We start from the raw sequence: 10,814 nt of genomic DNA on the forward strand, positions 1-10,814 counted from the left end.
CTAGACTTTTAAAGGACAGCGCAGTTGTGATAGCTGACTGTGTAAAACATTTGATAAATCTTTCTAGTGAAACTGGTGCAGTCCCGTCTGAATGGAAGCAAGCAAAGGTTGTACCTTGTTCAAATCTGGAAACAAAGATGATCTGGACAATTACAGGCCTATATCAATTTTACCGATCTTGTCGAAAATTCTGGAGAAAGCTGTCTTCCATCAGCTACATAGCTACCTATCAGAAAACTCTCTTCTCTCGCCTTATCAATCGGGGTTTCGCGCAAATCATTCAACTCAGTTGGCCGTTACCTTCCTTACAGATAAAATTCGTGGTCATATGGACAAAGGGCTATTGACGGGGGCAGTGTTTATTGACCTGAAAAAGGCTTTCGATACTGTTCCTCATGACGGTCTTTTAAACAAGTTGTACAGATATGGAATTCAAGACCAGCCTCTCTCGTGGTTTGAGAGCTATCTCACTAACAGGACTCAGAGAGTGTCCATTGAAAATTACCTTTCTTCTGCCGCCAACATCAGTAGCGGAGCACCTCAAGGTTCCGTGTTAGGGCCTCTCTTGTTTATTCTTTACATAAACAATCTTCCTTTGGCCGTTGGTCTGTCTAGTGTTATGTTATATGTCGACGACACCGTTATTTTTACTGCTGCTTCAAACATTGACCAACTACAGCTGAACTTAAGCCTTGATCTCAATAACGTCTCTAACTGGTTAACAGCGAACGGTCTTTTCCTCAACCTAAAGAAAACTGAGTATGTTTTATTTGGAACTGGGCAAAGGCTAGTCAGATCTGAATCTCATAGTCCGCTTTGCATGGAAGGAAAGGAAGTCAACCAAGTAAAGTCGTTCAAGTACCTAGGAGTCTTGCTAGATGAGTGTTTATCTTTCAACGATCACATAAGCTATTTAATGTCAAAAGTTGCTAGCAGACTTGGCCTCCTGTCACGATTACGAGGTTGTTTAACCACGGAAGCAGCAAATAAGATCTATTTGTCCACGGTGCTACCGATATTAAGCTATTGTGATACGTGCTTTTGCCCTCTGGGAAGCACTAACAGAAAGACTCTTGAACGCCTGCAACGACGAGCTGCGAAAATCATATACGGTTTTAAACCTGACATAGCCACGGAAACAATACTCGAGAACCTACGCTGGCCCCCTCTTACAAAAACCATGGAAAAGCACTGTGCATTGTTAGTTAACAAGTGCTTGGTCGGAGAAGTTCCTCTATACTTTAAAGACTATTTCCTGTTACGCTGCCAGAGCGACAACCAACATGTTTTTAACAGATGCACTAGATCGTCAATCACTGACATTATACTTCCCAAATTTCATTTAGATGTCCCTAAAAAGTCTTTTTATTATCATGGTGCATGCACATTTAATAGCCTTCCAACGAACATAAAGATTTTGCCACCTAAGAAACGTTTCAAGGTTATCTCCGATTTTTTTTCTTAGGTTATTTTTTAGAACATTTTCAATTCGATATCCAATTTTTATGAGAACGCTATTACCTTTTTAAGCTTTTTAATTTTTTAAACATTTCAGCGTATCTTTTAAAGTAGTTCGTTTTTTTATAGATATATATTATTTATACATGCTCTTTTTATTTTACGTTATACAGGGCACCCGTTGATTCCAGTCCTGCGACTGAAGGGGTCACCCTGTTTAAATATTGATTATTATTATTATTATTATTAATAATGTACGTAATTAAATATTCTATGAAACTTGTGAGTCTACAGAAACTGGCGGCGTCACGCAACGTATTAACAAATCGTGACCTCTTCACTAGCATGGACTTTGACACTATGCATATCTCACCGGCAAAACCTCGGTTGCTGCTGAAAAATGTTGATTTTAGCAATAGACAAAGGTTGAAAGTCAGCTAGTGAAATCGTTCATTTAAGGTATTTATATTAAAGTGAGGGCGTCGAACGCACTTTCATAATCTCTGATTACTATTAGTTTACAGAAATATTTTCACGGACGAGTACTATCCATCCGGGTTTTGTCCTCGGACGGGTACTGTGGGCTGATAGTGTCTCTCCGCGGATGAACACTATCGCGTCACGTGATCAATTTAAACCAAAAAGAATCGGAGAAAATTTAGTGGTGAACTATAATAGCTGATAGTATGTACGAGTACCTCAGCCAATCAGATTGCAGCATTTGCATTGGTATACTAGTAAAATTCTACTAACGGCCAATAGTTTACCATAGCTTAGCCAATCAGATTGAAGTATTCGCATTATTTACGACGTATTCTAGTAGAAGTCTACAAAAATTCGATAGAAACACAAAAATGTTGCTCATGAAGATAACGTAAGGTTCTTGTGATTTAAAAACAGTCGAATTAAACATTCTCCAGTAGCTCGATGCTGCACAAGAGTGTTTGGAACAAAATTACACTTATCATAAAGAGTCTCAACAAATGGCATAACAAACCCTGTATGGCCCACTGCTTTTACACCGCATTTATCTGCAAGCATTCCAACATACACATCGTCCATTCTATACGGCTTAATCACATCAAATAAAGGAACCAGACTCTCGACAACATCATATGACATAACAAAGCCAGCACCACTACAGAAATCTGGATAGTGTGTACCATTGTACTCTTCATGACTGACACGCCATTTTCCACTTCGTTGTACAAACGGATTGTGATGAAGTTTACCCATATAAAGGCCTTTCGTAGGTGTTGTTTTTAACTGTAAGACATCTATTAATTAAACGTTTAGGGTTGACGAACACGTCGTCGTCTGCTTTGAGAAGGTAAGAAAACCCACAATATCTGGCTGCCCATTCGAAGGCCATCTGTATCTTCAAACTTTGGTTCCAGTAATGTTCATAATAATCTGCACGAATCATGTCGCCATAGATGCTATCTTCTTTTTTGAGTAAATCTGAATGTGTTTGATTCCTTGTCTGGCCAAGGAGAAAGTATGTCTTCCACTGAGGAACATTGCTGTTATCGACAGCCCATGTTTGACGAATCAAATATCTTCTTTCAAAATTTGCTGGTGCAGACGAAACTAGGATAAGGAGAGGGTAGTGCCGTGTACACACAGTCTTGGTTATCAAAGTGGTTTTGTGATGGAGCGTTGTTTTCCACAATTTAAACTCAGGATGAATTGCAGGCTGCGCGGAGGAGGGTTTGGGCTTTAAACGGCCTCAATCCCATTCTAGAGTAGGCAGCACATTCGATAGAGAGGGAGCGCCACTGCCTGCAGATGGCTTGTCGTCAAAACGCCTGAAAGTCGTGCCCAGGTTAAGAGCTTTAATAAGTTGTGAGCGTGTTTCATGATGATAGAAGGACTTCATGTGAAAGCCACTTAAATACGTTATTAAAGCAACTGCCGTTACCGTAACAAGAGAGAGCTGGATTATCTTGAACTTTATCGAGCCATGTTGTATCCTTCTGAGTAAACACAACCAATTCCAAGGAAACAACAGACAGTGTTGTCGTCGATGAAGCATGTTCCCAGTGGGTGAATTGAAATGACTTCACTCCAAGTGCGAGCTCCTTCTACAAAGGAACAAAATTGTGCTGGTCTGATGAAAGATTTAAAACATCGTAAAAATTTATTTTTTTTAATATTGATATTGTATTTGATTGAGGAGGATAAAGAAAAAAATGTAAAAGAAATATACCCTCCATTAAGGCCTTCGGCGCCAAAGGCTCAAGCCACTAGGGAGGTTTGAGGCACGCCCGATAGAATTAGGGGCAGGGAAATGGCAAAAAGTATTGGGGCCGGGGGCGCGGAGCATTTGAAAATGTGGTGGATAAAAAACACATGACCCAGCCTTTCCATCTGGTGCCAAACTGAGTGACCCACCCGGCCCCTAATCGAAGGTCGAAAATTACATGACCCACCCCTAATAAAACATGACACTTTTGCTGCATAATCCAACAAAATTACATTTTGTATATGAACTAGCTTGTGGTGTTATTGACGTTTTAGGTTTATTTCTTAACAATAGTACAACCGCATCTAAATATAATATTGTTTCCCATTACTCTTGCAACTTTAAGTCATGTCCGCAACGTATAAACTCTTGTTTTTAGGTCCTCGTAGCTTGATTAAAGATATAACACAAACAGCAGTGATGAACATTTATTTCAACGCATTTTAATACAGAACTTGATGTTTCGTATGCTAGTCAACATAGTGGCTGTTACGAATTTTCGAAAGCTATTTATATCATAAATATTAGAGGTCTGGAACCTAGATTGAAAATATGATATGCAGCAGTATGTTAACCTGCCTAGACGTCATGAAAAGTAACAGATAGTACGTAAAACAACAACTGCTCACTATTATGACTCTGACATTTAGTGAAGGCTTAAGCTCTTGAATGAAATAAATGCAATAAAAGTCAGTTTTGCTAAAATGCTAAAACGCTAAGATGTCAAAATGATCCCATTTAATGTCGTAACCACTGGTTTTTACATGATTAGCAACGGCTGATGAATGGCCTTTTTTTAGCGAGGGCCTTGAATTGTTGATTTTAACTGTCATGGAGTCTTCGTTTTGTTTTTTCAACGTAAAATTCGTTACAGTCCCAACAAACGGCTTTATGTCGACTAGCACATGAAACGTCAAGTACTGTTTTTTTTTTGTAAAAAAAACTGCGTTGGAAGACAATGCTTATCACAGGTGTTTGTGTTGTATTTATTTTTTTCCAGTGTTGTTCCTGTGGAACAGTGATCCATTTAGAAAAAAGCTGTAGTGAGTCCTGGGACTCACACAGCCAGCAAATTCAAGAGTAGTGTGAGTCCCAGACCCATGAACACGAGTCCCGTACCCTTGCCGATAAATAGCATGTAGACATAAGTTGGCTAAAATTCATCAAAATTCATTGTGGTTGCCTTTACCACATGGTACAATACAGCAATGAAGTAAAACACGAAAAAAATCTCGTGCATGTATTATAAGTTAAGTTTCATATAAAGACACAAAAGAGGGCTAACAGTTATTTGTTAATACGTACAAAATTTTAATGCATGTGTGGCCAACTGTTTTAGTAGTTCAAGGCTTTGATTATTTGTTACAAAATAGGATGACCCACCCCCATGAGTAGCTGAAAACTGAATGACCCACTCCTTACCGAAGGCTTAAAAACTGATGATCCACCCCTCCATAATACTTTTTGACCTTTTCCTTAGTAGCTTATATTGTTTACATGTCAATGTTCGGGATAATTGTTAGTAAGTTAAATAGAAGAGTCTACAGATTGTCAAGCCAACCGAAATTTTTTTTTCTCGATTTTCGGAGCCGGTTGGCACATGCGTGTATGGTCGCCACGTCCCTGATTTTAACACGAAATGTGATCCGTACGCGACATTTGTGAGGGGAATAATTTAAACCCTTAAGGACTCGGAATTCACGAGGGCAATCGCTTGGAAAGGAAAAGAACAGCGTGCAAAACAGAGCATAACCTTTTAAACCCTTGACGGTGACAATGGTTTTCACGAACTGTTTTAAAATAACAGTTACCAAACATAAATTATATCTTGCATGACAGCCTTGGGGATAATTGTCAGTAGGTTAAATAGGAGAGTCTACGGACTGTAAAGCCAGCTGCTTTGTTTATTAAAGGCGCTTTTCCATAGTAAAAAAAAAATGTTATTTGCCGGCGGAGAGGTCCGTATGGTGAAAAGCTGTGACTGAGGTCTTGAAAATGGTCACTGAGGACGTAGCATTTCTATAGACTGTCAATCTAGCCCATTTGTTTATTAAAGACACTTTCAACCAGTAAATAAACCGGTTGGTACGTGCGTATATGGTCGCTACTGTCCTGATTTTAACGCGAGCAATTCAATCCGTGGGCGTTACTGTTGGTGAGAAATAATCTTTACCCTTAAAGAATTCGCGACACCAATCGTTCGGACAGGAAAAGAACTGCGTGCAAAATAGAGCGTAACCTTTTCTTTCACCTTTTCTTTGTAGACACTTGGCTGCAGGTTGGTTTTCTGTGTGTCAAAATATATTACACTGCACAAAATGGTCCGTACAAGGACCCTTCCTCAAGTCGTAGACATTCAGCGAATCTATCCGTATAAGACAAATATAAGGATGAGGCAGAATGTACAAGGTCCGCATGATGATAAGTATATTTCAGGGTTGGCCGAGGAAAATACCAGGATCTTCCACACTTGTGGCAGGATTCCTTATATGTCAGCATACATGCCAGTGTACGTGATGTATACTGAGTAAAAAAGGACTACTGGAAGGTCTGTGGACGGTGTGTATACGGAATCTTACAGTTGTGGTAGGGCTCCTTCTAGTTCAGGCCGCATGTCAGTATAGTGTGTGTATACTGGGAGAATGAAGGGGTATACTGAATGTGGTGTCGAAGGAATATGTGCTGATTTCGTATATTTCGTGGATAATGACCCTGGTTTTTAGCTAGAATGAAATTTGTTTGCGGGACTCTCAGTGGCAGTGGCAACATTTTTATCGTTTTCTTCTCTGCTATTTTTGGTCTTCATTATTTACAAATTAAAACCTGCTTGATTTCTATCTTAAACTCAACCCAGTGGAAGTTGTCTCGTGCTTCTCTAACACGTACTTTCCAAATGGAGTACGTAAATAAAATACACGTAAAATGTCCTCTGACGGCATCCGTCTAATAGAAACACAAGGTTAACATGCGGGTTAAGAGTTCCCTTTTCCTTCGCCTCCGTAGCCACGAGTACTTGAAGTTCCTTAGCTTGAAATGACTCTCTTCACAAGTTGTCCTGAGAACACCATTTTGCAGACTGTAATTTAAGTCCTTCGGGATAAAATGTACTTTCCGTTAAGCACGTTCAGAGCACATTTCTGTGTAATCTCCTGTACTAAAAACGGTTTGAGGATGTATATAATTTCAGCAAGGTTTAATGATTTCGAGTGCATGCTCTTGCAAGTAGATAAAAACATCAAGATTATCAAGGGCTTATCTTGCTTACATGAAACGAAGGCTACAGCTTACCTGGACATGGTTAACGTTTTCAGAAGTCATGATTTCTTCTGTTGTATAGACCAAAGAGGAAGACTATCCATCTCCCTGTGACTGAGAAACGTTCTTTGTGGCACGACGCCGTGTTCAGTTCCAAGGTGAGTTCCAAAGGAAAGCGAAGACGACTCGATTGATTGCCGCACATAGTGTTGGCTAAATGAAGTTTCCTTCGTCTTATGTTTCTTCAAATTCCACTTCTTACCGTTTGCAGAATTACCCAATTAAGATCCCTTGCCTCAAAAACTAAGGTAAGTTCTAACCGACAACGAAATAAAAAAGTAAACCGTCTTCAACGAATCTGCACGCCTTTCAAATGTGGCGGTTAACCGGCAAAATCATAGAAATTGGGTCACGTACGTCATGTATGGGTACACATTTGGTCTTCCCTTGGCAAAGCCGCTGACACTCATTGTGCTGTGAACCCAAACCCAACCAGAATCAGAAACTGATCAAGCATATCATATTTAGGTCTCCGGTCGCATTAGTAATCATGGGCTGCATGTAATCGCTCTGGCACTTCATCCTGTCGATTCCTGGGTCTGTTTTTTTTTTTTTTTTTTGCGAACGCGTTTTACGTCGATACATAGAGATGAGATCAAAAGAAGCATTATTCAGATTGTTGATCGATACGTTCAGGTGATCTAAAATACCGTTGAGAAATTAAAGAAGCGTAAATGAAAGATGCGTGATTAAGTCTGTAAAGAGGCGTTGTGTTAGCGTCATACCCGGTTACGCACTATAATAATACCTTATAAGGCAATCCATAAAGAATACTGATATCTTTACGCAACGTGTAAAGGAGCGTACAGATGAGTTAATGATACCTTTACGCAATTCATAAAGAGGCGTAAAGAAGCCTTATTGATATCTTTACGCGCAAAGGATCGTACAGATGCGTTATGGATATCTTTACGCAATGCGTAAAGAAGCGTTGAAATATGTTATTGATGTGTTCGCGCAATGCACAAAGAAGCGTATAAATGTGTTATGGCTATCTTTCGTTAATGATACCTGTGCGAAATCCGCAAGGAAGGGTAAAAATGTGTTAATACTGATACCACCGGCGTTTATAACTGTTTGTCTAACTTAAAGCTTACTTTACACACCCTTTACACGCCGATAAGTTCGCTAAGTAAGTTCTTCTGTACGAAGCACTCATTATCACCGGGTATGATTTTTCACAACAGCACTATTTTCAGCAGCGGGGGGCTTTCGTTTCCTTCATTTATGATACAAAATAACAAACGATTTGAGTTTACTTTGTCAACTCATATAAGGTTCCCTTACACTAGGTATAAGGTAATCTCCACAAGACAGTATACATTAGTATAAGAATACAGACGTATACTGATAATTACACAGACCTTGCACATATACTTCAGTATACCTTTCCGTACACATTATATATACGGGTCCATTATACCTCCTTATACATGCCATTTCATGCAGTGCATAAGGTAGTCTTCATGCTTGAATTTCGCGAATCAAACAGGCTTCAGGGCCGAATTATTCTCTGCCACTCGCTTGGGGCTACTCTGGAGAAGTTAAGACAGTAATCAGTTACAGGGGTGGCGAATGGTCCTTCAAAATCTCTGGGTCTCGCAAATTTTAGTCGAATTTCACGGGTCTCGATGTCTTGTTTTTTAGCGGTTTTGTGCGTCTCGCAGTCTCGCAGTCCCGAGTTTTCGCGATCGTAAGTCTAAGGGTTTCGAAGTCCCAATTTGTTTGTTTATTTGATATTAGAAATGACGTGTTCTCGTCACTTGATATTGAATTTCAATGAAGCAACAGTTTCAACCAGCTCGAACAAGCACGCTAGAAGGCTGTACAAGCTCATTCTAGCTCTCAACTAAATCTGGGGCTCGAATTTTAAGAGCCTGAACGTCTCGCGCTCGCACTTAAAACACTTTGAAGTCTCGGCTTCTCAACCTAAAAAAACCAAAATGTCTCGGGCTCTCAGAGAAAAACGCTTGTCTCGCCGTCTCGCAAAGTCTCTTACCGTAAGTGTTAGCATTGTAAATTCGTGTGGTTACAAAAGCGACTTACCGTGCTTGGAGTTTCCTTTAGTAATATTTCTTTGAAATCACTCTAAGCTTCGATAACAGAGTAGCCCTCTATCGGGAACAATAGATGAAGAACTAGATGAGAAGATATGATTATTGTTCAGCCATATGAAAAAGGGCACCGCAGAAATACTTTTTTTGACGTCACAGTAACTGGTCAGTGGTCATCACCATCAGGCTGTGCTGTCCTTCGATCGATCAGTTCTCTGAGCTCGACTAAAAGATTGTTTTTTTTGCTTCGTTTTAAGGTCGAAAATATCCTTGATACTTCTCGTTATTGGTCAGTTTGACGTCCTTTAAATGGGTTTTCAATACTCAAACAATGTTCGTAAAGAATAGCCGTACAGGGGAGTCGTTTTGTGTGGAGTAATGTGTAGTTTGCTGACTCGTGCTGTCGAAGCGTGGATCGTGTTGCTTCAACTTAAGAATTGTCAAAAACAACGATGGGTATCCAGGCAAAGGAGAAGATTGGTTCTGTATGAACCTTTTGCAAGGGGTTTAAAGGCTGGTTGGATTTAAAGTGTAATTTGAATGAAATGGTAGAGGTGCATGTAAGTCGGGACCGTTTTAGTCACACTCACTTTACGCCAACATGTGGCGCTTGTTAACTTTAGATTATAATTCGCAACGCGTCAGAGTAACTTTAGTAAATGGTTTGAACCCAGGAGTATCGGTAGTTCGTATAGTGTGATCGTCCGGTTGAGTGTAGTTCTAACAAGAAGATCTTTTAGATGTTATAACCGCGCTTTTAAAATTTAACTGTTTGCTTAGCACTACCGTCGGAACGTAGTGCACATTTCAAAGCAGTCATTGATGATTCTTTTCTTACTGTAGACATCACATCACGTGATCAACACAAACTGTATTATTGCACCATCAGTGGTAGCCGTTGACAAATCTCCGATGACGTAATGGTCCTAATCTAGAACTTTTTTCGGGATATGTATGGGCATGAACGATATGAACCACACGATAATAACACTATTAACAACAGCTTTCTTTCTTTAAAGACATGATTAAATTTGATTGGTGTTTTCCACGAGTAAAGGGCTAGCAAAGTAGTCACACAAGTCATGTAATTTAATAATGAAACTCTATCCCGACCGATGTATCGATTTTGGTCACTCCAGTGGCTACAGATTGAAAACGTGACAGAAAATTGGCGTTACTTTCGATTCTCACCAAATTTGGACAGTGGGAAGATCTCATCATTAGCCAATTACAAGCCATTTTTCAGCTCTTTTCGTCACATCGTCCCCCCTCGGGAGAATTTTGTCAAGTTAGCTAATTTAGTATGCAAGCCACCGTAATGGTGGTCGCCGTCGGCGAAATGTTTATTTGCTCAAAATTGGGGCAAAATCTTTCGGAGATGGAAGTCAGGACATTTTTAAGGATACAGAAAGTAATATGGGACCAGTTGGTGGCTTCTAAGGCTGAATTTATCCAGAAGTAAGCTGTATTTTCGTTTTCGTGCCGAAAGCCACGCGGTGAAATATTAGAGACCTTAAGCAAACACTGGAGGCGGCGAGGTGGACGCCAACCGGAAGTAAAATTTCCCGCTCTCGAGCTAATTAGCATAATCACGTTGAGTGTTGCCCGCGTCTTCCAACAGTGGCGGCGGCGAGAAAGGTAGGTTTGGCCGCCTCGAGAGACGGTCGCTTTATTTTCCCATTTGTAGCACCTAAAATACACAGAAACTCTTTTATAAAGTTAAAAAATGTTTTTTGACACGT

General features: G+C 40.0%; 1 pseudogene across 1 annotated transcript; it reads right to left on the minus strand.

Annotated features, from left to right (window-relative positions):
• Window positions 1–1,466: 1,466 nt before the first annotated feature.
• On the minus strand, window positions 1,467–9,169 carry LOC149106265 (beta-1,3-galactosyltransferase 5-like; annotated as a pseudogene). Its single transcript, XR_016209745.1, has 2 exons — window positions 9,065–9,169; window positions 1,467–3,542 (listed from the first exon to the last, which is right to left on the minus strand). The product of XR_016209745.1 is annotated as a beta-1,3-galactosyltransferase 5-like (transcript).
• Window positions 9,170–10,814: the final 1,645 nt, after the last annotated feature.

Source organism: Orbicella faveolata, unplaced genomic scaffold, assembly GCF_042242905.1.
Source record: "Orbicella faveolata isolate gen_17 unplaced genomic scaffold, um_ofav_v1 contig_3, whole genome shotgun sequence".
NCBI lineage: Eukaryota > Metazoa > Cnidaria > Anthozoa > Scleractinia > Merulinidae > Orbicella > Orbicella faveolata.